The following is a 24,608-nucleotide window of genomic DNA, read 5'->3' as shown; positions in this document are numbered from 1 at the left end:
TCCAGGATTCAGGTTTCTGAGTGAACTTTCCTTTGGTGCATAAAAGACATCAGCAGGTTTCCTCCAAACTGCACATCAACTGTTCTCAGAAACTGTAAGTTAGCTTTGAACTTTGAGTTCCTACTGGATTGGTCTCTGGAACTGGAAACTATGTGACTCAAATTTCCATTGCAATCTTATAGCCACAGGGTTTCCTTGTTTCCTGTCAATCTCTCACCATGAGGGCCTGCTTTCTTCCTTGCTGTTCTTTTATCAAATTAGGGAACTTTTGAAGCTGAAGCTGTGTTTCCAGAACACACAGCACCAGTTTCTCCTTCTCACAGGTTATTACTCAAAACCTACTCAAGGCTCTTTGCATTGCAAACTCCATTTTCTGTGCTGGAAGTTGCCATGTTCCTAATTTGCTTTGCTCTAATCATTTGTCTTAACATAGAAATCACCATGAAAGGACACGTGCTCACTCCTGTGGGAATGCAGTGTGGCTATACCTGGAGTTAATGTTAACCCCCATATTCTACTGACATCTGCTCTGTAACTACAGGGCACTAGAATTTACCCCTCCCCACCAAAACCCCTTCTGGATTTTGCTAGGGGTTTCAACCCACAGTCTTCTCCTGCCCCCATCTGCAGCCATCTGAGGCCACCCCACTTCCACATCTCTGGGTTTCTGTTCACAAAAGCTGATGTCCAGGCCTGATCTTGGGGTGTTTTATCTCAAGGCTTCCAGGACAGTCAACTCTTGAGGGGCCAAATTATTGCACACACCAACGAGGAGAGGGCTCATGCTCTTGTCAGTCGTCCTGTTCACATCCAAGGCTTGGACAATTCTTTCCTGATGAAGACAGGCCCTTCAGCTGTCTCCAGAGTGCTTGTCTTCAACTGTGGTCTCATTCAGAAATCTAATGTTTGAAGTTGAGACTTGTGGTTCCCAGTCTGGCATGGAAGGAACTTGGAACTTGTTACCCTGGCATAACGTGGAAAAATCTGAACAAGCAGAAAAATCAACAACTCTTCTTAGATTTATTTGAAAAGTGAGGTCACAGGGCCATTTGCTGCTTCTAAAATTTGTGGGACAGGTGGCTACAGAGACTCGAAAGAAGTCCACAAGTAGAAACCACTATTGAAACCAGTGTGAGAGAGAAAAGCCTGCAAGTAATTGATGAGTCCCTGGAAGCTCAGAGTGGATTAGCCTGAGGTTAAACTCTCCAGAGGGATGCGGGCACAGGGTGCCTTAGGAGCCAGAGCTCCGCTGGGTTCTCACAGTAAATACTGGAGGAATATCCCCTCCTGCTTCTAGCAGGGGAGGTGAAAAGTAGTCATTTGGAAATACACCAGAGCATTTTGTTCTTTTTATGTTTCTCCAGTTTTGGTTTTTTCAAAACGTATTTTGAAAATGGAGAGTCAAAGAGAAGGAGCTAGAGAAATAAGTTCTATCCTCTGGTTCACTCCCCAAATGCTTAAAATATCTGGGGCTGGGCCAGGCTGAAGCCAATGGCCAAGAACTCAGTCCAGGTCTCTCATACAGGTGGCTGGGATCCAACTGTTTGAGCCATCATAGCTGCCTCCCAAGTGCATGTAAGCAGAAAGCTGGAATTGAGAGTGGAGCTGGGATTCAAACAAGGCACCAGATCTGGATGCAGGTGTTCCAATTGCATTTTACCACTGTAGCTAGTATCTGCCCCATTTATTTTTTAATTTTAATTGTATGTATATATAGGGCACCATGTGACAAGTCAACACACATATTCAGCATGTGAGCAGATCAGGTTAGTTAGCATTTCCATCTATTTAAACATTTAAAGCAATTTTTAAAATCAGCAATGATTGTACATATTCATAGGATAGAGTATTATATCCCAATAAATCTATAGGATATGTACTGACCAAACAAGGTGGCAATGCCCCCTCTCTTTGTCATTACTTTATGACTAGAGCCCTCAATATCTTGTCACATTGACTTTTTCAGCCTCCATATATGAGGGAGAACACGAGGCTTTTATTTTTCTGTCTGTCTTACTTCATCTAACGTAATGATCTCCAATTCCATCTATTTTGTTGCAAATGACAGGACTTCATTTTTATAGCTGAATAATAATTCACTGTGTATATATACCACATTTCCTTCATTCATTCATCTGTTGATGGACACCATGTTTCATTCCACATGAATAGTGCTGTACAACATGACGGAGCAGGTATCTCTTTGCTATGATTTTATTTCTTTTGGATGTATACCCAGTAGTGAGATTGCTAGATCATGTAGAAGTTCTATTATTAGATTGTTAAGGACTCTCCATACTGTTTCCCATAGTGGCTGTACTAATTTATATTTCCACCAATAGTATGTAAGAGTTTCCATTTCTCCTTATCATTGCTAGCATTTTTAAAAAATAATTGTTCCAACTGGGGAGAGGTGATATCTCATTGTGATTTTGCATTTCTCTGATAGCTAGTGATATTGAATGTTTTTTCATGAATTTGTTGATCATCTTCATTTCTTTTGAGGAATTCCCATTCATATCCTTTGCCCAATTTTTAACTGAATTGGTTGTGGGGCTTTGTTGTGGTGGTGGTTGTTGTTATTGAGCTTTTCCAGTCCCTTTTATATTCTGGGTATTAACAGTTTTTCAGATGAATATCCTGCAAATACTATGTCCTATTCTCAGTTGTCTCATCACTCTGTCAATTGCTACTGCTGCCATGCAGAAGCTTTTTGGCTTGATATAATCCCATTTGTCTAGTTTTGCTTTTGTACTTATGTTTTTGGATGCACCAATGTCTTGAAGTGTTTTCCTTGTATTTTCTTTTAGCAGTGTTGTAGTTCCAGGTCTTGTCTTTGTTGTGTTTTGAATTTATGTTTGTATATGGTGAGAAGTAGAGATCTAATTTCATTCTACATAGGTATTTCCAGTTTTGTCAGTGCAATTTATTGAAGACATCATTGTTTCTCCAACATATATTGGTGGCAACCTGTCATCAATCAGTTGGCTGTATGTAAATGGACCAATTTCTGGGTATTCTATTCTGTTTCTTTGATGTATGTGCTAGTTTTTATGCCAGTACCATGTTGCTTTGACTACTATGGCTTAGTAATATGTTTTAAAGTCACGTATTGTGATGCCTCCAGCTATATTTAGTTATTTTCTTTGCTTAGAATTGCTTTGACTATTCAGTCTTTGGTGCTTCCACATGAATTTTAGGATTTCTCACTATTTTCATAATGAATGTCACTGGGTATTTTGATGGGCATTGTGTTAAATCTGTAGATTGCTTTAGAAAATACTGACATTTTTACAACATTAATTCTTTCAATCCATGAACATGGAATATCCTTCCACTGTTTGCAGTGTCCTCTAAGATTTCTTTCACCAGTGTTTTATAATTTTTATTGTAGAAATCTTTCACATCCTTGGTTCAATTTATTTCTAAATATTTTATTTTATTATAGCCATTGTGAATGACATTTTTGAAATATAACTTTCATCAAGTTAATTATTGCTTTATAAAATGCTGCTTTTTTTAAAAAAAAGTAAAAACGCCTCCAGGTTGGTAACATGCTGGAATGTTATGAAAGCCTACCTGGTTTGGGAGAAGGGAAAACCTTGCTTCAGCCTCCTCACAGCCTTCCTGTTGAGAGAAGGGAAACAGCTAACTCCAGCCCCTTCTAGACGCCCTATGCCACCAAGGGAGGGGAAAATTGAGAATTAGTCTAGGATCACAGACTTACCAGAAGGCTGAATCCCAACCATAGTACTATAGAACTTTCCTTTCTACACATCTTGGCATCATATTACTAAAGGACTACTAACTTAAAGTGCTGTTTAGCCACTTGCCATGTCTAGGTGTCAAGAAAAATTACAAGACATATTAACAGGCAAAAAGTCGAGTTTGAAAACACCAAAAAAAAAAAAAAAAAAAAAAAAAAAAAAACCAAACATCCGGACTGGAGTCAGATATGGTAAGAATATTGAATTTATGAGATCAGGATTTTTTTTTTTTGAGTATCATTATTATGTTCACTAAGCACTCTAATGGTGAAAGTAGAAACATGCAAGAGCAGATTTTAATGTGAGCAGAGAAATGACAATCCTAAAACAAAAAAATTTTTTTTTGACAGGCAGAGTGGACAGTGAAAGAGAGAGACAGAGAGAAAGGTCTTCCTTTTCCGTTGATTCACCCCTCAATGGCCGCTGTGGCCGGTGCACTGTGGCCGGCGCACTGCGCTGATCCAAAGCCAGGAGTCAGGTGCTTCTCCTGGTCTCCCATGTGGGTGCAGCGCCTGGGCCATCCTCCACTGCACTCCCGGGCCACAGCAGAGATCTGGACTGGAAGAGGAGCAACTGGGACAGGATCCGGCGCCCTGACTGGGACTAGAACCCGGTGTGCTGGAGCCGCAGGTGGAGGACTAGCCTATTGAGCCGTGGAGCCAGCCAAACAAAATTTTTAAAATGCTAGGTATCAAATCAATGTAACCAAGAGTGAAGTGTGCCTTTGATGAGCTCATTAATAGACTGAATGTAGCTGAGTAAAGAATGTGTGAGCTTGGATATGTTCATCCAAACTTCTGAAACTGAAAAACAAAGAACAAAGAAACTGAAAAAGATGGACCATACTATACAACAAACTATGGGACAACTATAAAATTTTTAACATATGAATAATAAGACTATCAGAAAGGAAAAAAAGAGAAAGACAGGAGAAGAAGAAATACTTGAAGTACTAATGATTGAGAATTGTCCCCAAATTAATACCAGACACAAAGCCAGGAATCCCTGAGGACATCTACAAGGATAAATGTCATGAAAAGACAATTGGAAAAAATCAGACCAAACAACCTCAGATAAAACTAGAATTAAAAACACCTTACTTACAGAGAAGCAAAGAATCACATTCAGCTTCTCCTCAGAAACCTTGCAAACAAGAAGGTAATGGCATGAAATATTTAGTCTTGAGAGGAATGAGGATTTGTGACTTGCACTGAGTGTTATGAGACCTTAAAAAGACTTCTAATGCTACATTTACACCCTATAGAAGAATGAAGTCCCTTCCTCTAAGTTATAATTTCTCAAGTTTCTTGAGCAACTCTTCTCAGTGCAAGTCTCCATTCAAATTAACCCTTTGTTACTCTTCTGGTTTAGTTGACAAAGTGAGACCAACTTCTGACTGCTGAACCTAACACCACCCAATGCATGCAAGCATTTTGAAATCCATGCATACAAGGAATTCTCAAGGAGTTTATGAAAAACATGTACTATGAGGAAATTATGTATGGATCTCAAAATTTTTGCACCAAAAGTAAATATATCTTGTAAGTTCACTTTCCATGTGCTTTTTGCAGTGTATGTGTTCCAATGTTCTTACGCTGCAGATCTTAGTGACAGAGCAGTGTGCAGAAACTCAGCTCCCATGAGCCTTTAGTCTAATAAGGCTAGACTGAGGGAAAAAGAACAAGAAGAATATAAAAGTAGCTAATACTCTGAATCAGTAGATTGATTTTTTAAAAGATTTTATTTGTTTATTTATTTGACAGGTAGAGTTACAGACAGTGAGAGAGACAGAAACAGAGAGAAAAGGTCTTCCTTTCGTTGGTTCACTCCCCAAATGGCCGCTATGGCCGGTGCTGTGCCGATCCGAAGCCAGGAGCCAGGTGCTTCCTCCTGGTCTCCCATGCGGGTGCAGGGCCCAAGCACCTGGGCCATCCTCCACTGCCCTCCAGGGCCACAGCAGAGAGCTGGACTGGAAGAGGAGCATCTGGGACTAGAACCCGGCGCCCATATGGGGTGCTGGCGCTACAGGTGGAGGATTAACCTAGTGTGCCACTGTGCTAGCCCCAGTAGATTGATTTTTCAGAGTTTACTATAAAACTTTTCAAATATACAGAGAAGTAGAAAGATTTGTACAGAAACACATAGATACTCACCTCTGGGGCTGTAAAATTAGCATATTTTCATACTTTAAATCACATATCTATCTATCCATCTTTCATGTTTCACTAAGTCATCTTATTTTTGATCCTCTTCAAAGCAGTTTATAACAATCAATTTCTCAAGCAATTTGCATATATGCTAACTTTATTACCTAGGGTTCAATATTTTTATATGAACAATTTTTTTGTCTTTTTAAGGTATAAATCACACATGTGAGATACATACTTTAAAAATATTACATTGGACAAGTTTTGACAAATGCATACACCAAAGCAACCCAACTTCTTATCAGGACATAAAAGCTACCCACATGCCAGAGAGTTGTCTCATAACACTGTCACTCAGTTCCTGCTGTTAACCCTTCCACGGAAACCATTGCTGCCACATAGAACAATTTTGCCTCTTTTTGTGCTTCACATAAACCAAATTGTACAGTGCATTTTCTTTTGTGTCCAACTAACTTTGCTCATTATTATTTCTATGAGCCCCATTCATGTTGCTGGCATTGTCTCTAGCACATTGTTTTTTATTACTGAGTAACATTCCATTGTATATACCACAGCTTACTTATCCACCTCTTATTGCTGGACACTTAGCATGTTTCCAGTTTTTGATAATTTTGAATAAAACAACTCTGGGCAACTTTATCAAAGTTTTAGCCTTGTTTATTCTTCCTCATCTCAACAATTGTCTATGTACAAGTAACTTCCAACGTTACATCTCCAACCTGAATTCCACACTCTTAAATTCAATTGGCAACTCAACACATCCTCTTGGATTTCTTTTTTTTTTTTTTTTTTTTTTTTTGGACAGGCAGTATTAGACAGTGAGAAAGAGAGAGACAGAGGAAAGAGACAGAGAGAAAGGTCTTCCTTCCGTTGGTTCACCCCTCAAATGGCCGCCATGGCCTGCGTGCTGCGCTGATCCAAAGCCAGGAGACAGATGCTTCCTCCTGGTCTCCCATGCAGGTGCAGGGCCCAAGGACCTGGGCCATCCTCCACTGCCTTCCCGGGCCACAGCAGAGAGCTGGACTGGAAGAGGAGGAACCAGGACAGAATCCGGCACCCCAACCGGGACTAGAACCCGGGGTACCGGTGCCGCAGGCGGAGAATTAGCCCAGTGAGCAACGGCGCCAGCCATTCCTCTTGAATTTCTAATAGTCATCTGCAATATAATGTCAGGGAGCAAACTTCTGGTCAACACTTACCCCAAATATTAGTTTTTACACATTTGTAAATGTTAGACCTCAATGCTTCTTTTTGTTTTTCACACTAATTCAATCTATGAGCAAATGTTGTTTTTCTGTTTTCAAAATATATCTAGAATTCTCCAGTTACTAATGCCTTGTGTTACCATTGGGTCAGAGGTGAGACCGTCTCACTCATGGATTTTTGAAATACTCATAATTGTGTCTCCTGCTTCTATTCTGCTCTTTCCACATGGTATGTTCTCAGGACTGCAGGCAAAGTGGTCCTTTTATAACAAAAGTTTGATCATTTCATTCATGGTGCTTTAAAAAGCTCAAACGGCTACAGACTTCACACAAATTTAAAGTCAAAGCCCCAGCAGTCACCTCAAGGCTCACCCTGCTACTTACCTGTCCACATTTTCTAATAATTTCCCTGTCACTCAGCTAGTTCTAATCACACTGGCATCCTTGTCACTCTTATTTTCTTTAAAAGATTTATTTATTTAATTATTTAAGAGGGAGAATCACAAACAGAAAGAGAACGAGACAGAGGTCTTCCATCTGCTGGCTCACTCCCCAGATAGCCACAACTACTGGAGCTGGGCCAATTTGAAGTCAGGAGCCAGGAGCTTCCTCCAGGTCTCCCACATGAGTGCAGGGGCCCAAGGACTTGGGCCATCTTCTGCTGCTTTCCTAGGCCATCAGCAGAGTGCTGGATTGGAAGTACAGCAGCCGGGACTTGAACCAGCATCCATATGGGATGCCAGCACTGCAGGTGGAGGCTTTACCTACCATACCACAACGTCAGCCCCCAAACACTCTCCTTGCTGCTCTCTGGGGTATTTGTAGTTGTTCTTCCATACACTTCACTCCATCAGACACATGTAGCTTCTTCATAGTTCATGCTGAATTGTCACCCTCCTGGAGATTCCTTCCCTGAGCAATCTGACTTAACATTGTAGCTCCATCCTACCCTAGGATACTGTCTCCCGTCCCTGCTTTTGCTGTTTTTTTCTTTGTATATTGTCTATTTTTTTCATTAGGTTGTAAATTCCACAAAGATAGGAATATTTGTCTCTTTTTTCATTGCTATGATCTTATTGGTTAAAATGGTGCCTAAGATACAGTGGACACTAACAAACATTTGTTGATTGATTTGATAATAAAATAACAATGCTTATATTTATTTGGGACTATGTTGTTAGGTGAAAGGCATAGTGCTAAATCTTATGTTTTAGTTAATCATCATGTGATTGCCCTCTAAGAAAGAAGGGAGTGCTTTTGGCTGATGACTCACTTATTTTCTAATTAACTAGCATACAGTGAAAGCCTTCTTAAGGCTCTAAGACATAATGTTAGGTACTATTCCTATTCATATATATACAAGGACTTAAAAATTCATGGAAATGGGATTAAAAGAAGAAAATTAAAAATAGAAAATTTATTTCTCAAAATAAACTCCATCAGATTTAACACAATTTTGTAAGTGATGATATCAGCCATTTTGTCCATTTCTAAACATTAGAATATTCTGGAAATTTAACCATGTCAATGTATTATTTTTGACATTATTAATTGAAGAAAAATTGTTTAAAGTTTGTTTGAATATTAGGAAACAAAAAGAAGTCAGAAGGAGCCAAATCAGGACTGTAAGTTGGATGCCCAATGATTTCTTGTTGAAACTCTTGCAATATTGCCCTTGTTTGATGAGAGGCATGAGTGGGAACATTGTCATGATGGACCAGGACTTTCTAGCGAGGCTTTCCCAGGTACTTTTCTGATAACGTTTTGGCTCAGTTTTTCAAAACACTTTCGTAGTAGGCGGATATCATTATTCTTTGGCTAGAAAGTCAACAAGCAGAATGTCTTGGGCATCCTAAAAACCTGCTGCCATGACCTTTGTACTTCATTAATCCATTTCTGACTTGACCGGACCACCTCCACTTCCTGGTCTCCATTGCTTTGATTGTGCTTTGTCTTCAGGATAGTACCGGTGGAGCTGTGTTTCATCTTCTATTTCAATTCTTCAAAAGAAAAAGTAACAGCTTCTTGATCCCACTCACTGAAAACTCCCATTGGAAGCTCTTCTCTTGTCTACATCTGACCTGGGCACACCAGTTCAGGCACCCACCGAGCAGAACACTTACCCACTTTCAGTCATAATTGCATAAAATAAACCGGTTGAGGTGGTTTTGATGCGGGCTATTTTTTCAGCTAATAATCATTAGTCCTTTTCAATTAGGAGACAAGCAAAGTTAGTTTTTTTGCTTGCAAATTGATGTCATAGATCTGCATCTGTGGGCTTTATTTTCAACATCACTTCATCCCTTCTTAAAATGAGTTATCCGTTCATAAACTGCTGATTTCTTTGGAGGCATTGTCTCCATAAACACCTTCTAAAGCATCAATGACTTCTCCACTTTCACACCCAAACTTCGTTGTCAGTCTGATGTTTCGTCTTGTTCCAAATTTAGAAATACTCCTGTTGTTTTTTTAGGGGCTTTTTTCAAAATGACGTCTTATCCTTTTTAGTACCTAGAACTAGATCCTGTCTATATATGTTATGATAAGTTAGTGTGAGTTTATTTTGGGACAAAACAGGTGAAACCCATGCATAGTTTTTTTTATAATATAGCGAAAGAGAGAGACAGATATACAGAGGGATCTTCCACCCACTGGTTCATTCCCCAAATGTCCACAAGAGCCAGGGCTGGGCCAAGCTGAAGCCAGGAACCAGAAACTTCAGTTGAGCCTCTCTGTTGTGTGGTAGAACACAAGTACTTGGACCATCCTAGCTGCCACCCAGGGTGTATGTATACAGGACTCTAGAAAAGAAGTGGAGCTGCTGGAACTCAAATCAGGCCCTTTGATATGGGATGCAGGCATCCCAGATGGTGACTTCCATACCAAATACCATACCAAATACCTGCACCTCCCATGAGTGTTAACAAGGTTGACCTCTTTCCACATTGTTCAGCTGCATGGAAAGACTGAAACGTCTAAGACTATGTTTCTGCTTCAAACTGATGTGGTAAGAATTAAATAAGCTTTGTGTCTATAAAAGTATTTTTAATAATTTTTAATATCTCTGGAATTTTCCAAGAGGAGCTTTTTGCTAAAGATCTTGTTTGATGCCCAAGAGACCTAAACTTGTGAGCACTGCATACTTGGAAACCCACAAAAGCCATGGGAAAACCAGGACACATGACTTCAAGTTCTCTAAGTTTAACGGGCCCTAGGGGACTGCACATGGAACAGAGCACTGATTCTCAAGCTTTAACCTGCATCAGTAAGGAGTCATTCAAGTACACACTACTGGACCCCAGTCTCAAAGTTTCTGATTCAGAAGGGACGACGTGGAACCCAAGAACTTGCATTCTGACAAGTCCCCAGATGATTTTGATGCTGCTAGTGCTGAGACCAGACTTCGGGACAGGGCATTGATCACAGTTTGCAGCTTTTCTTTTTTCTATGGCTGGGCCTGAACCCCAGGTTCAGGCTCTGTTGCCTGCACACCCAGGGTCTCTGCTGTGGCTCAGTGTGAGAGTATCCTGACAGTGATGGACAGGAATAAGCTCAAGTTCCATTCATCCCAGCTGAACTTTGCTTCTGCAACTGGAAGAACTTCCCAGAAACACTTGTACCAAATAATCAGTTAATTCATTAATTCCTCAGAGAAAGAAGGGTTGAAACCTGAGATGGAGAGTGGGCTCAGCCAGTGGTTCTGAAACTTCAATACTAATGTGGGATGCTTATTAAAAATACAGATTCCCAATACCACCACCATCACCTCACAGCAGCCCTGATTTATTGAGTCTAAGAGAGCTTAAGCAACAGAATTTACAATGAACACTCAGATGATGTGTTCTGGGTAATCAGAAGATCTGCTGTGACTGGCTTGGCCTTGTGGCATGGTAAGCTAAGCTGTCACCTGCAATGCCAGCATCCCAAATGAGTGCCGGTCCCAGTCCTAGCTGCACTGCCTCTGATCCAGCTCTATGCTAATGTGTCTAGGAAATCAGCACATGATTGCCCAAGTGCTCGGGCCCCTGCCACCCATATGTGAGACCTGGATGGAGCTCTGGGCTCCTATCTTCTGCCTGGACCAACCCTCGCAGTTGCAACCATTCGGGGAGTGAAATAGCAAATGGAAGATTGTTCTGTCTGTCTGCCTGCCTCTCTCTCCCCCCTTCAAATAAATAAATCACTCATTTATTAAAAAAGATCTGCTGTGAGAAATATTTAATTACATAATTTGCTCCACCTCATCAAGAGAATAGCACATATGTCAAAGAGATGGTGTCTAATTCTTTAAAATATCTCATTTAATACCTTCTATGTGCAAACATTTTTGCTTCTAAAGAGGCACATTTACTAAATCACCCATGCTTTTTCAATTGTAGCATGCTGTCTCTTTGTAAATGAGTCTGATGAATTCTTGAGATGAAATATGCTTCAACTTTAGCCACTGTTCTTTAGGAAAACGACAAGCATAACAGTTGAAATATATGATAGTAAGTGCCTTTTCTCTAATGCTATCCATTTAAATATCTTATAAATCTATATAATAAGACATCATTTAATCCAAGGCCATTCAATACAATGCAGTACAATACAGCAAAAAACAAAGCAATGTAATCAATAGCATATTGCAATGCAGTGAGGCTAAGTTAACTTGTGCCAGATCTTGGACTGAAGCGCCCTCTAGTGTTATAAACTGAACCATTAATTTTTTTTTTAGCTGGCCAACCTGCACCTTCTACTGAGAGTCATCAAAATCAGTCTTGGAATGGAGGCTGCTGGAGTGTTCAGCAGAGGCTCTGGATTAAGAGATTTACCTGGGCTGCAACCTAAGCCAATGATAAAATAATACTGATTATTTTCACCATGTTCTTTTGATTTGTGACAAATAAGAAAAGAAGAGCAATCAACTTGATTCTCCAGACTGCTGATGGGAAGCTGGAATGGCAAATACAGGAGTTACAGAAACCCTACGAAGAGATAATGTTTTACAAAATAGAAAAATGAGGGCCGGCGCTGTGGCGTAGTGAGCTAACCTTTCACCTGCTGTGCCGACATCCGATATGGATGCCGGTTCATGCTCTGGCTGCTCTACTTCTGATCCAGCTCTCTGCTATGGCCTGGGAAAGCAGTAGAAGATGGCCCTAGTGTTTGGGCCCCTCTACCCATGTGGAGACAGGCAGCAGTTCTTGGCTCCTGGCTTCGGATCAGCGGGGCTCCAGCCACTGCTGCCATTTGGGGAATGAACCAGCAGATGGAAGATATTTCTCTTTGTCTCTCCCTTTTTCTGTCTGTAACTCTACCTCTCAAATAAATTAAAAAAAACTTTATAAAAATAGAAAAATGTAACACATAATAGGATATGATAGAAGTAGAAAACTCCTCTAATATAGAGTCATTTCCCTTTCATGACTGGAGAGCAGTTGTTCTTATGGTATTTGGAGATAGCAAGGAGAATGCTTAATGATTCAAACTCCTCATTTTGAAAAATGAATATGAACTATTATAATTAATTCAAATTGTATTTATTGGGCACCTACCATGCTTCAGGTTCAAATGAAACACACACACATGTGTGGACACACATTAAGCTGCAGTTTCTGCACGTTATACCCCCTTTCTTCCCTCACACACTTGCTGAGGATAGGTGCTCTCTTGGTGCTTTGCACTGTGTTAAGTACTTCCTTATACCTTCTTCACTTAGTTCTACAGTCAACTGATGAGGTAGATGTGATTAGCACTGCGTCAGTATACTCATTTTAGGAGAGTTCAACAACAGATCCAGGGACTCACAGGAGGTAGGCAGCAGGGCACAGCTTGGACCCTTTGGTCAGTAAAGTTGTGGGACAGGTCGGGGATTACAAACAGCAAAAACTTTCAGAGGAGCCTGCTGCATCATAGCTTCACCCAGAGAACTCGGGAAATCCATTCTCATTCCTCTTCTCTAATATGAGCTCCCTCCCAGCATCCTCTTCTCACTCTTTGTTCCTTCCAGGATTCATGAAACACCTGCTTGGTGCCAGGCAATACTAATAGACTCTGAGATATAAACATGGTGATATCATTTATTGAGATACAGATTTATGTTCCTACATAAATGCTTTCTTCTGCAATTTATAGCTCTTGTGGTCCTATAGTTCAGGCAAAATGGAAAACAGAAGTTTCTAAAGGCAACATTCTTTCAAGTTTTTTTTTTCTTTTCTTTTCTTTCTTAAAGTCTGAGACAAGGAAGAGACCATGGAGGAAACCAGAGAGCAGAGCTTTGGAGCAGGTGAGATGTGGGTACTATTTTCCCATGGGCAGTGTCTGTGTCCTGAGAATAGCTGTGCCTCATCTCAGTGGTGCCCTACTAAGATAGCAAGGAGGAGGTGGCAATGCATTAGAAATTATAGATGTGAGAGTTTTCAGGCTTGGTAAAGCAGCCAAGGTTCAGTGGACCATTTAATTTATCATCTAATTAAGGACAATGTTGAGAGTGAAAGGAGGTGCTATTAATAATTCTTCCAAGACAATAGGTGTAAATTGGGACCATCTTGAGCAAACTGGCACATATGGTCCCCTTACTTGTGACTTTGTAGCTCAAAAACAATGCAGCCCGTACCATAGGGATCCAAGGAGCTTTGAATAATGAGGATTTTAAACTTTATTCTATGCATTTTTCTTCTGTAAGATTTTAAGAGATGCTTCTGAAATTTACATGAAAATGTCAGACATCCAAAAAAACTTTTGGAAATCAGCAAAGTTGGAAGATATATTATTATTTGATTACAAGACTGACTACATAGGACTGTGGAATTGGCAAAAAAATTAAAAAGTCAGATAATAGGATACTATCCAGAAATAGACCCATATATTTATGGCCAATTTATCCTAACCATGGTGAAAGGAAGTATTTTTCAACAACTGGTGTTGGAGCAATTAGATGTTTGTAAGCAAAAATGAATCTGGATCATTTTCCTATATTATTTAAAAATTAATTAGAAAGAAATCACAGAGGAAAGGAACTGAAAGTATAAATATTTCTAGAGGAAAATCTTAACATTTCTAGAAGAAAACAGAACCTTTGATTAAACAAAGATTCAATAAACAGGACACAAAACACACAAATCACAAGGGCCAGTGTTGTAGCACAGCAGGTTAAACTACCATTTGTGAAGTCAGCATCTCCTATCAGAACATCTGTTGGAGTCCTGGTTACCCCACTTCCTATCCAGCTTCCTGCTAATGTGTCTGGGAATTCAGCGGATGATGACCAAATACCTGGACCCCTGCAACCCATGTAGGGGGTGGGATAGAGTTCTGGGTTTCTGGCTTGAGCCAGGCCCAGACCCGGCTGATGCAGGTATTTGAGGGAGTGAATAAGTGGATTATAGCACTCTCTCTCTCTCTTTCTGTCCCTTTATCTGTTGCTTTGCTGAGTACAGATGCACCAAAAAAAGGTCTTGATCCTTTGCTCTATATCCAAAGCCTGTTTTTTCCATACTGGAACCAATTAAACAACCCATATGGGAGTCATTACTCTGTTACAAAACATATAAATGAGTTAGATATACTTGATAGTTGGCACAAATAGTATATGAGGTCTTTGTAGAATAAGAGTCATCATAGAGGGGGAAGTCAAATAGAAGGACTAAAGTTATCCTCTCTACTCATCTACGCTCGCCGAAATAGTATATAAAATGGTATCCCAGAGGAGAGATGGTGGAAATTAGTGCCATGATTAATAATGAAAAGGACGCGGCTCACTAGGCTAATCCTCCGCCTTGCGGCGCCGGCACACCGGGTTCTAGTCCCGGTCGGGGCACCGATCCTGTCCCGGTTGCCCCTCTTCCAGGCCAGCTCTCGGCTGTGGCCAGGGAGTGCAGTGGAGGATGGCCCAAGTGCTTGGGCCCTGCACCCCATGGGAGACCAGGAGAAGCACCTGGCTCCTGCCATCGGATCAGCGCGGTGCGCCGGCCGCAGTGCGCCTACCGCGGCGGCCATTGGAGGGTGAACCAACGGCAAAGGAAGGCCTTTCTCTCTGTCTCTCTCTCTCACTGTCCACTCTGCCTGTCAAAAAGTAAAAAAAAAAAAAAAAAAAAAAAAAAGAGGACAGAAGCATGATGGCCCCTGTCATATTTTATTCAACTGTATGGCAGCTGAAGACAAAACATGATACTGGTGGATAGTTGGCTTCACAAACTCAATCAAGTAGTGGCCCTCCTTCCTCCCCACCCCACACACCAGCATTTCATTCACTGTGCCAAATGGAGCAAGCAAATCTGGCCTCACACATGGATGTAGAGTGGCTGCTTTGGAGAATGTGTTATTTCCTATTCCTACAAAAACAGTTCCCACTAGCACAGAATGGACAAACACATTCACAGTTTCTCCTTGAGGCTGCCCTCATCTCTGTCATAATCTACTCCAAAGAGTTCTGGACTCTTTTGGCATCTCCTATGATATCACTTTGATCCACTGTGTCGATGGCTTCTTGTGGACTAGGACCGATGACAACAACTGGCTAGCACTTTGGAGGCTTTATTAAAACAAATGTTCTCGAGGGGATAGGAGCTATTACTTATGTGAAGATTAGGAGTCATGATACAGCAGAGAGCTCCAATAGATTTCTTGTTGCCCCTACTATGTGTCAGCAGCCCTACTTCTACAACCTCCTCCTGATGGCCAGGGTCAAAAACTCTTGATCAGAATTACTTTGCCTCAATGGCAACTCTTCTTGCCTGAACTATGAGCAGAAAGAGGCTGAAGTGCTCATAGAATTTATATATAAGAGATACAAAAGACTCCATTAAGAGGCATTGAAACGCATAAAAGATTTTGGCAAAGTGGCAGGATATAAAATCAACACACAAATATCAATAGCCTTTGTAAACACAGACAATGCCATGGATGAGAAAGGACTTCTAAGATCAATCCCATTCACAATAGCTGAAAAAAATTAAATACCTTGGAATAAATTTAAACAGACATAAAGATAACTATGATGAAAATTACAAAACATTAAAGAAAGAAATAGAAAAAGACACAAAAAAGGAAAAATCTTCCATGTTCATGAATTGGAAGAATCAGTACCATAAAAATGTCCATACTATTGAAAGCAATTTACAGATTCAATGTGATACAAACCAAAATACCAAGGACATTCTTCTCAGATCTAGAAAAAATGATGCTGAAATTCATATGAAAACACAGGAGACCCCGAATAGCTAAAAGAATCTTATACAACAAAAACAAAGCCAGAGGCATCACAATACCAGATTTCAAGACCTACTCTACAGGGCAGTTATAATCAAAACAGCCTGGCACTAGGATAGTCTTGTTAAAGAAAAAAACAAAAAAACCCACTAACCTTAAAGAGGTCAGTGTTGCTGGGAAAGAAAGCATAAATTCTTTAAGTGCATCATTGAGATTGATGTTAAGTAGAGACACTTCCACTTTCACTTGTTGAACTTCACTTGTTGAACTCACATAGTCATCCCAGGCAGCACACTGCACTGCATAAAGACCTACAGTTCAACAACTATGAGCCTCCTGGGTGAAGGCTCCCCAGTCTTGTAGTAAAGGCTCACCTCCAGGTTCATGTTTCAGCTGTGGCTGCCACAGGTCATTCCAGTGCCTTATCAGGCTAGTGATTTCTGGGTGACTTGGTCTTTAATCCAATCTCACAGCTATGGCCTGATTCCTTCATCTCTGGTGTCGGAAGTGTGTACTCTGATTGGAATTAATGCTATATGGCAACCCTTACAAGTGGATCCAGTTGGAGTGATCCACTTTAGGTGCTATTTGGCACAATCATGCTCTCTTGTTTTGGTAAATGTACAAGTGCAGCAATTTTGATTTGAAAAGGACTTGGTTATCAGGCCACCATAAAAATCTCTAAATCAAGCAGAGGTGCTGTTCAGGAGAGGGGGAATCTATCATGGATATGAAGGCAGGAGACAGTAGTGTTAGCTGCAATTCCACCACCAGTGGCAGTGTTGTGTTCAATATTTCTTCCCATTTAATTTTATCTCCCAAGTTTCCCCAGGAAGAGAGAGTCCTGGAGGAGATGTTTCCTACAGGTTTATGGAGAAGTGGACCCTGGCAGTGCTGCAGGTGGACTGCAGTGGACATGAAGCTGTGCCACACAGATTCTCCATGGCCCCAGCTACTGTAGCACTGAGAGCAGAGGTTCTGCTGCTTTCAGAGCCTTTGGGGATTGTCTCATCTCACCTCATCAAGGTCATGTACAGGGACTGACAATGTAGGGTGTAGAAAGACCTACTTGTTTATTTTAAAAAATATGTATTCATTTATTTGGAAGACAGAGTTGAGAGAGAGAGAGAGAGAGAGAGAGAGAAAGACAGAGATATCTTTTAACCATTAGTTCACTCCCCAGTGGTCACAATGACCATGGCTGGATCAGGCAGAAGCCAGGAGTCAGGATCTTCCTTGGGATGTCCTATATGGGGGCAGGGGTCCAAGCATTTGGGCCATCTTCCACTGCTTTCCCAGGCACATTAGCAGGGAGCTGGATAGGAAGAGAAGTGGCCAGGATTCAAACCAGTGCCCATAAGGGATGCTGGTGTCACAGGCAGTAGTTTAATCTGCTATGACACAATACGGGTCCCAGAAAGACCTATTTAACTCCAAGCATGACAACTCTGACAGGCCGTCACATAAACATCATTTAAGTTATGATTTAAGAGGTCATCTATGGAATTTAGAAGCAAATTTATTTAAAGTTTCTTCTGTTGTTTGAAATTAGGATACTATTAATTTTACATTTCTACAAGTATTTTAATATTTACAAGGGACAAGCTCCAAAAACCAGTGTTTCTAACTCAAAGAACGTGTGTGCTTTTATACTTTCTGACCAATATGGCCCAGCTGCTTTTCCAAGAGTCATGCAAGTTTGCTGTGGCATATATCAAAGTTTATAGGGGAATTTCAAAATATTTGTGGAAGGTAGAATTAAAAAAAAAAACTCCATGCATCATTTTTTTCATAATATGCATTTCCACGGACTTTTTGAATGTCTCTTGTACGTGTGGATTTCAAAGTTTTTTTCCCACACAAATTAACACCTTTTTATTCTGTTTTCATAAATGTTTTTGATCTCCTTCATATATTTCTGTATAACCCCAGATTTGCAAACATTTCTACCTCAGGTTTTTGTGGACTCTTGAAAATTCTGCCTAGTTCATTTTAGCATTGAGAAAAATAACTTTGCCTAATTTTGAAATCTTGAGTTGACAAGGTCTAAAAATTTTATCCAAATTTTAATGAAGAAAATGAAAAAATTTATCAAATTTCTTTTTTTTAAACAAAGACTTTATTTATTTATTTGAAAGTATGAGTTGAGAGAGAGAGAGAGAGAGAGAGAGAGAATTTCATCTGCTGGTTTATTTCACAGATGGTCACAAAGGCCAGGGCTGGACTAGGCTGAAGCCAAGAGCCAGGAGGTTTCATCTGGATCTTCCCTCTGTGTGCAGGGGCCCAAGCAATTAGGCCGTCTTCTACTACTTTCCCACGGACATCATCAGGAAGCTGGATTGGAATAAGAGCAGCTGGGACTCAAACTGGTGCCCACGTGGGATGCTGGTGCTGCAGACGGCTGCTAAACCTGCCATGCCACAGTGCCGGCCCCTCATTTTTGTCTAATGCAAGTTACCAGCAACTTGAGGAAGCAATTCCCCATTCACTCGTGTTGTCATTTTCAAAAGTCTTTTTCAGGATTTGGGGACTTGTTTCTTTGTTTAGTAGGAGGACTTGTTTTCTATAATTAGACACTGAACAGTTTGAGAAAGAGAATGCTATCTCTCACATCCAGAAGCTGGCTTGACTTTCCTGCTGTCGTTGAAATTCTCTATTGAAACAAATGACATCACAGAACACAGACAGCAGATAATGGCACTCTGTGACTGCGAGAGATCAGGACAAAAACAAGCCAACTGTGCATTCACATCTGAACGCAAAGCATGCATGCTGGTGGGTGCTGCTTCTTAACCAGTCACGGTTTTGCCTTGACTTTCCCTTCCATTTGAAATTTATGAGCAGATAGAATCATAGAATTACATCATTTCTGACAAGATGCAATCCAGAACAAACTCCTGCTTCCTAAATCCTTCCATAAATTCTAACACAAGCCCAAAGTCTGTACGTTCTGACATCTTGGTGAGATACCTCCTGTCTGTGACGTGCTTTCTCTGTGATGAGCCATCTGCACAGCTTGTTCAACCACAGTGCGTGTTCCTGGTGGAGGGCATTCGCAACCATGATTCTCCTATTAATAATTTCAGCATGACCTGGCTAGATTCACTGATGAGAAAATCAAATCATCTCTGAAATCCAGCGGAAGTTTCTAGGATGACTTACCCTATTCTAGCCTTTCAGGGTAACCTTTCTAACTTACATTATGTCCTCCCCTAGTTCCCCAAACTTCTGGTACACTTTTCTTTAGATAAGTAATGGGCAAACAAAACTTTTTTTCTTTAGACAAGTAATGGGCACATGCACACACATATACACATAAATAAATACACACAGGTTTATGTATTTTTTCTTTTAAGTAATTTTATCATAGACCTGATTATGGAGAGATGGCAATCCAGTTTGCACTTAGCTGGTACTCTTCTTGACATTTATGTGTGCTCAGGCATTTTGATACTTTGAAGTTTTTCTGAACTTGAGTAGAGTTGGGTCAGTTATCTGGGAGTACACAGAAGGACCATCTGACACCAACAGGAAACAGGTCAATGGTGAAGAGGGGTTAGTCATGAGGATAATGAATATTTTGTGGTATCACAGCCAATGTGGGGGAGCCAAATTCTGTAACGCTTGAGAATTGAAGCCAATAGAAAGACTGAGTCATACTTTATAAATAATTCTCTGAATTTCTGAGGAATTCTTCATGGGGGAAATTGTTTTGAATAAAATGAGAAACAATTGCTTTGGTTATGTTTTATTTTGCAACTTAGTTTGATACTCTTAATACAAACAGGATGCATATAACATTCCCCCCAATTCTCAGGAAGTGAAGTTTATTTTCCTTGATTTTGACATATAGTTTATTTCATACAATTAACACAAGTTAGTGAGTAGTACTGTGATTGAATCAGTGTGAATTCCATTATTCATGTTAACCTATGAGCATGCATTTCAAATTATAACATTTAGAGGACCTACAGAACAATTGTCTGAACAGTGCATTGATCTAGATTCCATATCTTTATCTTCAGGAAGATGTCCACAAAGAAGCCCTCATCACAACTATGGCATGTAGAAAGTAAATTCATCATTTAAAATCATTCAAGCACAGGAGCCGGTGCTGTGGTGTAGCAGGTAAAGCCGCCGTCTGCAGTGCCAGCATTCCATATGGGCGCCGGTTCGAGTCTCGGCTGCTCCACTTCTGATCCAGCTCTCCGCTATGGCCTGGAAAACCAGTGGAAAATGGCCCAAGTCTTTGGGCCCCTGCATCTGCATAGGAGACCCAGAGGAAGCTCCTGGCTCCTGGCTTCAGATCGGTGCAGCTCTGGCAGTTGCGGCCAATTGGGGAGTGAATCAGTGGATGGAAGACCTCTCTCTCTCTCTCTCTCTTTCTCTCCTTCTCTCTCTGTGTAACTCTGACTTTCAAATAAATCTTTACAAAATTATTCAAGCACAATAAAGCTTATTATCAGTAATGATGTCTATACAACAGCTAATAGATTCCAGTTGAATAAAATGAACTCAGTGGGAATTAAGCATTAAGGTGGATTTGTTGGCTCATGGAACTGTAACTTAAAGGGAGACCCAGCATCAGACATATTTTGGCCAAGATCTTGGCTGTCTCTTCTTTCTGGGTTTATTCTCAGGGTAGCTGTGATCTCTTGGTCACAAAGATGGCCACCCATAGCAACTGGGGCTACCTGCTTCCTTGTCCATTATCACAAAATGATGTTTCTAGATCTTATCTTAAATTGAACCATGGGAAAATTGACCATAATTGCAAGAGATATGAAAATAGAAAATATGCTGATCGATCTGGATCTGGAACTGGCACAGTCCAATCAAACATGGTGGTCACTGCATAATTCTACATGGTCACTACATGGCAGAGAACAGAGGAAATAGACGCTGGTCAAGCTGGTTCCAGGACTGCAATCTAATCATATCCTTCTAGGAAGTGATGTTCCATCCTACCTGTAAGTGGCAGTATTGAGCTAAAAAACACAGCCTCCTAGGCGAAGGCCATTCAATTACCTCTATCAGTAATGAATTAGTTCTTGCAGAATTTCTATGATGTTTTAATGGAATATCATATATAAAGCCCATAGCATGGAGCTCGTCACTTTGTACACACATGGAACGATGCATTCGTGTGTGAATGAAGTCACCTTTTGACGGACAAGGTCGCACACATTACATGGATTCTCCATGGCTTCACTTTTGTCTGTGTGGGCATGTGCATGCTGCTTAGTGGATTTGTAGGCTTCTTTCCTCAACCTTGTCACTTACATCAGCTACCAAATTATTTTAGCAGACTCACTTCTTTGCCAGGGACTCGGGTGTGGTCTGATGCTGTAAAAGTTTTGTGTTGTGGCATATTGTGATATAAAGATTCAAAAAGAGCCTCACCAGGGAACCCCAGTGGGCATTTTCCTTTACAGTGTGAATATCATTCCTCATAATTAGAGAACAAGATAAGGCAGCATCGTACTGACCATCTAGAAATTCTTGTTGGTGAAATTACAGTACAAGCCCCATCAAGCCATAATTAAAAAGCATTAATGTTTTGCTTAAAACTTAGTTATTTCTTTTTGCTCAGGAAAACAGAACATATCCACAGGTGATATCAAGTGATTTTCTCTTGGCTGGTTATCTATTATTTCATTTTAATTGAACTTATCTTTGTAAAAGAATTGGAGGTGAGGTGAGGACAGTGGAGAGCAGGGATAAATGAGGTGGAATAACTAGTTATTTGTTTTAAAACTCACCCACACTAAGGAAAGCCTCTAGAAACTTGTTTAAAGTAGGTGAATTCTTTGCTTTATGTAATGATTTTTCTTATATGTTTACTGAAGTGATGAACTTGATGAATTTGAAATACAATTTGTGTTTATGGAAGTAGTTAGGAAAACAATGAGGAAAGCACTTCCACGTTGGAGATGGAAACTCCTGGTCTCAGGTCCTGACAGCACTGTTATCAGGTGAGCCACCCTTAAAATCTCTGAGCTGCAGTTTCCAAATTAGAGAAACCGTGACAATAATACCTTTTCTTGTAGAGGTTGTATGGTGAGAAGAAATAATGGACATTATTCTCTAGTACATTGTATGATAGATATAAATGCATAGAAATACATCTTTTTAAAAAAGATATATTTTGGGGCTGGCGCCGTGGCTCAACAGGCTAATCCTCCGCCTAGTGGCGCCGGCACACCAGGTTCTAGTCCCGGTTGGGGCGCCGGATTCTGTCCCGGTTGCCCCTCTTCCAGGCCAGCTCTCTGCTATGGCCCGGGAGTGCAGTGGAGGATGGCCCAGGTCCTTGGGCTCTGCACCCCATGGGAGACCAGGATAAGCACTTGGCTCCTGCCTTTGGATCAGCGCAGTGCGCTGGCTGCAGCGCGCCTACTGCGGCGGCCATTGGAGGGTGAACCAACGGCAAAGGAAGACCTTTCTCTCTGTCTCTCTCTCTCACTGTCCACTCTGCCTGTCAAAAAAAAAAAAAGAAAAAAAAAGATATATTTTCTTTATTTGAAAGACAATTACAGAGAGGTAGAAAGAGAGAAAGAAAGAGAGAGGGGTTTTCCATCCACTGGTTCACTTCTCCAATGGCCACAATGGCTGGAGCTGAGCAGACTTGATGCCAGGAGCCAGGAGCTTCTTCTTGGTCTTCCATGTTGGTGCAGGGGCCCAACACTTGAGTTATCTTCTACTGCTTTCCCAGGTGCATTAGCGGGGAGCTGGATTGGAAGTGGAGCAGACAGAACTAGAACTGGAGCCCATAGGGGATGCTGGCGCTTCAGGCCAGGGATTTAATCCGCAGCACTACAGCATAGGCCCTAGAAATAATTCTTGTAATCATTTACTGTATGTGTCTATTTGTAAGGAAAGATGTATCACATAATGCAAAGTCCCCACATGTTCACTATCAGCCCAGCAAATTGAAGGTTCTCTATCTTGATTACACATGTATTCACTCACAAAAAGTTAAGGAGCCATTTCCTCAGTAGAAAGTGTGCTTATCTATCTTATGTTCCCAATCTAATCAGGGAAGAAAATATTTCCCTGGATCCTCCCTAATTGACTGGCCTGTCATCTTTCTGGCCAGAAATAGGACAATTGTTAACCTCTAAACCAATCACTGACAAAAGAGAATAGGATTATCAGGACGGACTTGGTTCAGTCATAATTTATCTTAGAGGGCAGAACTCACATTGTCACTGAGCACATGGCCAAATCAGGATCCTCATTCTTTATTTTTAATATTTATTTTTATTTGCTTAAAAAGCAGTCACAGAGAGTGAGAGAGAGGCAGAGAGAAGAAGAAAGGGGCAGGGGGGGAGAGACCTTCCATTCACTGCTTCACTCCCTAAATGACCACAATGGCTAGGGCTGGGTTGATCTGAAACCAATAGCCAGGAGCTTCTTCCAGGTCTCCTACATGGGAACAAGGGCCTAAGGATTTTGGCCATCATCTGCTACCTTCCCGTGTGTATTAACAGGGAGCTGAATCAGAAGAGAAAAAGGCAGGACTGGAATCAGTGCCCTTATGAGATGCCAGTTTCAAAGGCGGCTGCTTAACCTGCTGCACCATGACGCTGGCCCCAGGATCCTCTTAGAAGGAAAAACATGGAGAGGATATTGTATTGAGAACTGTCAGTCTTCATCACACTGTTGATGAATGTTGTTCAAGCTAACTACGGATTAGACTGGGGAGTGGCATCAGAGGCTTGTTATCCCAAATGGATTTATTGCTTTACATGAGAATGTCTTCACCTTGCATCATGAAGACTTTGTTTCTAGGAAAATGAGTGGTTATTAGTTTTTTTTTTTTTTTGCCATCAAAAAACATTTTAACAAGCAGTTCAGAATGACATGATCTGTGTTCAAAACTTAATGCTATGAGAGTAAACTGTAAACATGCATGAAATCAACATTAAAATAAGTCTCTCACAGAGTGAAAAAAGGACAAATTTTTCTCTCTTTGTATTAAAATGTCAAAGAAGTATGTTGCTTCAACCAATATTGTATTACAAATTTTTCACTAGAGGTCATTATTTTATTTTTGTTTGCTAATAAGCTAACACATTTCCTCATTCATAGTAAATGTTCAATAATTGTTATATTGAAATAATCTTCAAATACATAATTTTATCCAAAGTTACTTGGTAAAATTATAAGACAAAATTCTTGTCTTGGCATTGATGGATACTTCCTAATTTTCCTATTACTGTACCACAGGCAATTTGGCAACCACCTTCAGCTTCCTGTGAATGTACCGAGTTGGT

The 24,608-nt window shown here is 40.7% G+C and overlaps 1 long non-coding RNA gene across 1 annotated transcript; it reads left to right on the top strand.

Moving 5' to 3' along the window:
• On the top strand, positions 1 to 20,796 carry LOC133765107 (uncharacterized). The gene is made up of 3 exons (XR_009866577.1): positions 1 to 94; positions 13,355 to 13,408; positions 20,358 to 20,796. It is a non-coding gene; the product is annotated as an uncharacterized LOC133765107 (long non-coding RNA).
• The last annotated feature ends 3,812 nt before the right edge of the window (positions 20,797 to 24,608 follow it).

This window comes from Lepus europaeus, chromosome 8, assembly GCF_033115175.1.
Source record: "Lepus europaeus isolate LE1 chromosome 8, mLepTim1.pri, whole genome shotgun sequence".
NCBI classification, from domain to species: Eukaryota; Metazoa; Chordata; class Mammalia; order Lagomorpha; family Leporidae; genus Lepus; species Lepus europaeus.
Note: the sequence above shows the minus strand (reverse complement) of the source record. Positions and strands in the feature narration are given on the sequence as shown.